Raw genomic sequence first — 6,095 nt, forward strand, 5'->3', positions numbered from 1 at the left:
ATGGCCCAAGTCCTTGGGCCCTGCACCCGCATGGGAGACCAGGAGGAAGCACCTGGCTCCTAACTTCGGATCAGCACAGTGCGCTGGCTGTGGTGGCCATTTGGGGAGTGAACCAATGGAAGGAAGACCTTTCTCTCTGTCCGTCTCTCTAACTCTACCTCTCAAAAAAAAAAAAAAAAGAGAATTCAGTGTTCTTCCCATGACAACAAGTTATTTCCCATCCTAACCAAACAGCAGCATCAAGGGGGCGGGGTGGCTGCTGGGCACAGTGCCCCCTCAGCCTTCTGGGTTACTAGACTTTCATAGAGGAGATTCGGTCAGAGCTGGATGGAGCCCGGATCATGCCTTTCTAAGAACTGGGATAAAGTAAGCACATCTGGAAGGCTGCCCCTCCTGCAACCTCAGGGTAAGCACTAACATTCATCCCGAGTTTGGAAACCATGTCACTTCAATTCACATCTAAATTGAAATAAAGTCCAGAGATTCTCCCCAACCTCACGAACCCACTGTTGTTACTCAACTTAGGCCGTTCTCTGCAGAGCTACCCAACTGCCCGTCTCACAACACACCTGTCACCCACTGAGAAAGTCTGTTCGTGACCCACTGTCCCCGCTAACGTCGTGTAAGGCCAAGCATGGCTTATTTTTCTTTCCCAGTCAGCCATGGCAGATAACTCTGCATCAGTTAACAACCAGGTACTATATGCAAACAAGAAAGAAGCAAACACCCTGGGAGGAACTTTCAGAATCCGACTGGAATGAACTGGAGGCTGAACCTAGGCTGGGATGGGGCAGCAAGGAACGTTCTCTGTGGTTCCAAACGCTTCCCCACCACCCCTCACTGGTGTCGCTGGTCTGGTGTCCTAGTGCACGCTTCCTCTCTCCATCTGTGGGTCTTCCGGGAGCAAGCAGCTCCCCATGAAGCAGGGGGAGACCGTCTTCCAGAAATGGCAATAAAAAGCCACTCCAGGCTCGGCCTCTGACGGAGGGAGACACAGTTCTGGAGATTTCTATGAACTGTACCTTCGTTCCGATTGTTTTTCAAGGACAGAAATGTATCTTCACACTTCCGTCATTTTATTTATGGACTGTAAATCCTTCCTTTATGGAAACACTCCAAGACTTCAAACTCCTAAATCAGCCTGGTAAGTCTCCAACCCTGGGAGTTCAGTTCAGGGAGAGCCTCTTCAAAAACACTGACGCTCCTGCTGAGAATGCATTGTGGAGTCCATACGCCTTAACACCGGTGAGACAGTCTCTCGGGACAGCTGCTCTGAGGCCCCTAACAAACCACCATTGTTTATAGAGAACTATCCCACTTCTCTATCAGGGCCTTGTGAAGTGGGATACGGAAGCAAACTTTTAAAAGGCAGAGAGACAACTCCTCAGGAAATCCGTTTGCAATTGCCAGTGTCACCTCCACTCTTAACAGTATGTCCCATTGTTTGCTGGCCACTGACCCCTCGGGGCGGCTGGTATCTCCAGGAACTGCCTGCCAACTGCAGCTGTTGGAGTCATTTCACTACGGCCAGACTGAGTGTAGCCAGCTGGTAGCCCACGTCACCCAATGCAAATATTCCACTGTTGGGTCAAACAGCTCCACAGGCAACCACAGGTCTCAGGCATGTGAATTTTAGCAAGGTTTGTTCCGTAATGAAGACAGAACAAAACACAGAGCTGTTCGCCGTGCACTGTGGAGTGCAACCCATGGTACTTTCCACCAAGTCGCTGGACGATGTCCAAAAAAGTACGGCTTCCATGGGATTCTGGGTTGAGGAGGTAAGGAGAATCCTGAAAGCCAGCAGAAACTCTTTTCTTCCGGCAACAGGAAGGCCTTAGACTGCCAAGTGCATACTGGGAACCGAGGCAAGCATCTCGGGACTTCCTGGAGAGCAAGGACACAGGAGCTGTGGAGTGCGGTCGGCAGTCTGCTCCCCGGTGTGCGGTGCTGGCTGTGTGGCTGCTCCCCAGTGTGCGGTGCTGGCTGTACCGCCGCTGCCCAGTGCGCGGTGCTGGCTGTACCGCCGCTGCCCAGTGCGGTGCTGGCTGTACCGCCGCTGCCCAGTGCGGTGCTGGCTGTACCGCCGCTGCCCAGTGTGGTGGTGGCTGTACCGCCGCTGCCCAGTGTGGTGGTGGCTGTACCGCTGCTCCCCAGTGTGCGGTGCTGGCTGTGTGGCTGCTCCCCAGTGTGCGGTCGGCAGTCTGCTCCCCAGTGTGCGGTGCTGGCTGTACCGCCGCTGCCCAGTGTGCGGTGCTGGCTGTGTGGCTGCTCCCCAGTGTGTGGTGGCGGCTGTGTCGCTGCTCCCCAGTGTGCGGTGCTGGCTGTGTCGCTGCTCCCCAGTGTGGTGGTGGCTGTGTCGCTGCTCCCCAGTGTGTGGTGGTGGCTGTGTCGCTGCTCCCCAGTGTGCGGTGCTGGCTGTGTCGCTGCTCCCCAGTGTGGTGGTGGCTGTGTCGCTGCTCCCCAGTGTGTGGTGGTGGCTGTGTCGCTGCTCCCCAGTGTGCGGTGCTGGCTGTGTCGCTGCTCCCCAGTGTGCGGTGCTGGCTGCACCACCGCTGCCCAGTGTGGTGGTGGCTGTGTCGCTGCTCCCCAGTGTGTGGTGGCGGCTGTGTCGCTGCTCCGCAGTGTGCGGTGCTGGCTGTGTCACTGCTCCCCAGTGTGGTGCTGGCTGTGTCGCTGCTCCCCAGTGTGCGGTGCTGGCTGTACCGCCGCTGCCCAGTGTGGTGGTGGCTGTGTCGCTGCTCCCCAGTGTGGTGGCGGCTGTGTCGCTGCTCCCAGTGTGGTGGCGGCTGTGTCGCTGCTCCGCAGTGTGCGGTGCTGGCTGTGTCGCACAGCAGTGCTGTGCCGCACAAAGTCACAGCAGCCTCATCATGGCGTTCTCAGCAGGGTGCCCACCCTCCCTGTGCCACCCTCTGTGCTCTCGGGTGAGACTTCCCTCTCAGACAGCCCTGTGCAAACACAAACTGCTCACAGCCCGGGTTGTCCCAGCTGCCTGGGCGAATGTCTTCACCAGCCACTAGCGGCCCAGCTCTGGATAAAGAATTGCCAGCCTGGCTTGGGTCTGCTCGCCAAGGTGGATTCAAGGAACTCAGTGATGCCCAGGACATAAAGAGGGAAGCACGCTCTCAGTTCCTTTGGCCTGGGCATCAAGAATGCTGCAGGGGGAATGTGCTCACACGCAGCAAAGGCACCATCAGGAAGCACACGGACCACATCACAGGGCACTGCTGAGGGCATCTAGGAGATCCGTCACAGCAGGATTGCTCTGACAGGAACACCGGACTGCAGAACCAGTGAGCCGTTGGCTACCCCAAGACACTCAGCCAGGAGCCAACCAGAGCACGCCGTTTCTCTGTGCCTCCACAGACCTGAGAGGTGACCACGGGGCAGCTTGAGCCAGGTTAACCACGCCCCACACCATCCCAGAGCCAGGTCTCAGAGCTGTCATCTTGTATCAAAGGTAGATTTATATCCAATACTCTACTGTTGTCTGACTTTTTAATTCATTACCCAATTTTATCTCATTATTTATTATTATTTATCTAATTATCTAATTATTGGAGAATTAGAATTGCAGGTAATTACTGAATACAAATAGGTGTTAAAGGGACGCAGTGTTGAGTGGCTGAACCAAGCTAACAAACATGCCTATCACCTCAAATGCCCATCATTTCTTCCTCATCACTGAAATGTTCTCCCCTTGACCGACTTCTTCCCTTCCCGTCTCCAGCTGCCGGCAGCCGCTATCCTGTTCTCTGCACCCATTGATATTCACCTTTAGGAACTTCCCAACTGACAGAGCGTGGTGTCTCTCTTTCTGTGCCTGCAGATTAATCCATTTTGCAGCAAATGATGTAATTTCCTCTTTTTAAAGCCAAATCATATCCAATTATATATATATATATATATATATATATATATTTATGGATATAGAAGATGACAAATAAGTATTTGATTTCGGGTCCCAGTCACCCAGGCAATCCTTAAGGAGTCTGAGCATTCCTGGCAATGGATTTGACCTCAAAGGTCAAATATATATATATGTCATCTTTTCTATATCCATTCATTGGCTGATAGCAATTTATGTTGATTCCATAGCTGATTCTTTAACTTGTTTGTCGGGAATACTGCAATCATCATGGAAGTGCAGATCTTTCTTCCACAGACTGTTTCAAATCCATTTGGATATATATCCAGAAGCACTATTATTGGGTCATATGGTAGTCCTATTTTTAATTTTTTGAGGACAGTCCACACTGTTTTCCATAACCATTCCATTAATTTACATGCTAATGAACAATATACTAGATTCTTTTTTCTCCACATCTTTGCCAACACTTATTATTTTTGATCTTTTTAATAATAACCATTCCACCAGGCATGGAGGCTATCTCGTTGTGGCTTAAAATTACACTTTCCTAATGATTAGTACTGTTGAGACTGTCTTTTTTTCCCCCAGGAAAATGGCAGACCCTTCCATAGAATGTTGGGAAAATTGAATATCCGCATACATCAGATTCAAATTGAACCTTTAACTCATACCACACCCAACAGCCAACTCAAAATGGGTTAAAGACCCAAAAATAAAACCTGGAACTGTCAAACTACTAGAAGGAAACAAAGGAGGGATACTGTGACGCTAACCTGAGCAACGGATTTGACCTCAGAGGCTGAGACACATGGGATTAGATGAGGCACAGAAGCTTCCGCACAGCCTAAGCAAACAGTAACGGGGCCGAGCAGCCTACAAATGGGGCAAACAGTGCAAGTCACCCATCAGATCAGGGGTGAGATCCAAACCACAGGTAAGGAGCTCCCAACAGCTCAACACCAGAAAACACCAGAACGAAGGCAGAAACTGGTGCCGAGGGTGGGACATTGGTGTAAGAAATGGCTGAAGACAGGGATGCACCTGTGGGTGGCGGCTGAAACGGCGCTGGTGTGGATGCTCGAAGCACCTTGTGCTTCCGTGAGCTGAGCGAGAAGGGCAACGCTGGGAAGACTCAGAAGGGGACACAGGCTGCTCCTACAGGATTGCCTGGGTGACTGGGACCCGAGAGCCGGCCCACGGAGGATCAGGACTATGGGCGATTCGGACAACATCTCGCAGGGAAAGGTAGACGAGGTACCAGACACTGGAGGAAGGCCGACCCCTGGGCTGAAGTCGCAGAGGAGTGGCTGAGATGGCTGCGTGCGAGAGCTCTGTGGGAAGCAGCACTGGAGAGCGATGAGCGGGACACCCGGCAGAACCAATCCCTCAGCAGCAGGACTGTGAGCTTCTCTCAGCTGCTCATAGGAAAGGGTGAGAAGAGACCAGCTATGTGGAGCAGAAAGTGAAAGAGAAGCAGAACTCAAAGGCTGGGAAAATTCTGTGCCTGGCATAGAAAGAGTACAATGGAGTGTGGCCAAGGACCTCGTGGTAAGGGACTCAGCTTGGACAGAAGTAACGAACCTGTGTTAAAACTTCCCAGCCTCGGAGTGCCCAGAGCTGGAAGGCAGAGCAGTTTCGAAGGAAGGGCCCAGTGTATCTGCAGGACCTTATGATTGATGCCCAAAGCCATCTCATGCATCTCCTCCTTAAATATGATCACCGAAATCGTCAGCCCCCTCAATGAGGCTGCAGCAGGCCCAGGTGTGGCTCAGGCCCTGCCCTGGAAGGTACAGCCGTAACCCTCACTGTTACCCACACGATGCCAGCTCTGCCGAGTTCGAGACCTGTGCAAGTACGGCTACCGCCACCTAGATTTCAGGATACGACTCAGAGAGTCTTGGGGCCCAGGCAGACGGCCATCACAGGAGAGAGGACGCTCCTGAGAGTCCCCTCCATGGCAATGCTTAGGGAAGCTGTGGGACAGGATACCCACTAACCCTCAGACCCTTAGTGCCACCAGCATACAGCGCCAGCCTGGGAGAGCCACAAGGTCTCAGCTCCAACCCATGGGAGCTGTGGCATGGACTGTGCCCAGCAAAGCCACGGGCGTGGGGTTCCTGGAAGCCTTGGGATCCCAACCCCTGCTCCAGTGTGTCCAGAGGTCAAGATACAGAGGTCAAGAAAACCATTTTTCAGCCCTAGGATTTTATGGTGTAACACAAATGTC

The sequence above is a fragment of the Lepus europaeus genome, chromosome 15 (genome assembly GCF_033115175.1).
Source record: "Lepus europaeus isolate LE1 chromosome 15, mLepTim1.pri, whole genome shotgun sequence".
In the NCBI taxonomy this organism is placed as follows: domain Eukaryota; kingdom Metazoa; phylum Chordata; class Mammalia; order Lagomorpha; family Leporidae; genus Lepus; species Lepus europaeus.